Source organism: Cnephaeus nilssonii (genome assembly GCF_951640355.1).
Source record: "Cnephaeus nilssonii genome assembly, chromosome: X".
In the NCBI taxonomy this organism is placed as follows: Eukaryota; Metazoa; Chordata; class Mammalia; order Chiroptera; family Vespertilionidae; genus Cnephaeus; species Cnephaeus nilssonii.
In genome coordinates, this window is record NC_137071.1 from 14,943,066 (window position 1) to 14,944,531 (window position 1,466).

Here is a 1,466-nt window from a genome sequence, read left to right on the forward strand (position 1 = left end):
TACCGTGGCAGAGAGTGGATTCCTCTCTCTGGTGACTGGATGCGGATGCGTCCTTTCTTACGTGTGGTCTCTAACCTACTACAATCGTCAGAGATGTAAGTAAATGCGTCACAAGTCTGGGTCCTCCTGCCCCGGGCCACCCTGGGAGCTTAATGCTCTGGGTGATATCCCTGAGTGGGGTCTCCCAGGGCTGATGGCAGGAGCTGGGCTCCGAGCGGCTTATTCTGCTATGGGGGAGGGGCAGCGCATGGCCTGAAGCTGAAACCCTGACCAAATGCCCGCCTCACCTCCTGGAGCCACCAGCCAGGGAAGTCAGGGGTGTCCCTTTCAGCCACCCCTGCCTGGAGCCTCTCAGGGCTGATGGCAGGTGCCGGGCTCCCCAGTGCTTCCCTGCTATGGAGGAGGGGAGCTATGGCCGCCATATACCCATAGGGTCCTTCATAGACTCCCAAATGGAGCTGGAATCTTTTCTCCTGACTTGATGCCTACCTCCTAGTCCAATGCTATTAATTATCAGAATTTCCAGAAAGAAGATTCTGAGGGCAATGGATCAGGCCATCCCTGCCTGCAACCTTCTAGGGCTGAAGGAAGGGCAGGAGTGTGGGGCCTTCTGTCTCTTGGGATAGGGGATTCCCTCTCACTTTACTCTGTACCCTTACTTTACTTGTGGCAGAGACTGGATGCCTGCCTTCTCACTGGTGGTCTCACCTACCGCAGATGCCAGAGATGGAAGTAAACCACCACACCTCAGCTACTCCTGCCCTGAGGCACCCTGGGAGCACAATGTTGTGGTCTCTCTGTCTGATGGTGTGGGTGGTACCCAAATTTCTCCCTTCAGAGCCAGTTTGTCAGGTGTCTCTTGGTTCTTAAATGAAAGGCTCCTTGGTAAATATCACCTCTCTGTAAGCCAAGCATGTCAAACTCAAAGGCCATGCCAAACATGGGCCAAATAAACCAGGTTTAAGTTTATGTGGGCCGCAAAAGAACAAAAGCTTCAATTTTCATAGAAACATAGGTTTATTTCAATAGAGACATGCTGAATACAAAGTACTGAAATTAGTAATCAACATAAAAGAACATTTTAATAAAAATTAATATTTTTTCTTGAACATTAACTTACCAGACACTGAATAACTGCACAAATTAATAAGCGTAATGCAAATAAATCTATTTTTCTTGTTCTCCGAAAGCAAAATATTTCCTGTTACACACACCAAACAGGTCAGTCCAAGACTAATGACATGGCAATTGGCTGCAAAAATATTTGCTGCTAGTATTAGTGTAGAGAAATGGTGCACCTGCCCATAAGGCGTGTAAGGGAAATGAATGCAACATGATTATAGTAATCAGACATTAGTGAACACTGTAGTTTGTTATTAATAAGCATGTTTAATAGGATATTGTAAAAATTAAGTTATGAAATTTTTATTAAAACATTTCTTACATACCGTTATATTGGCTGAGCC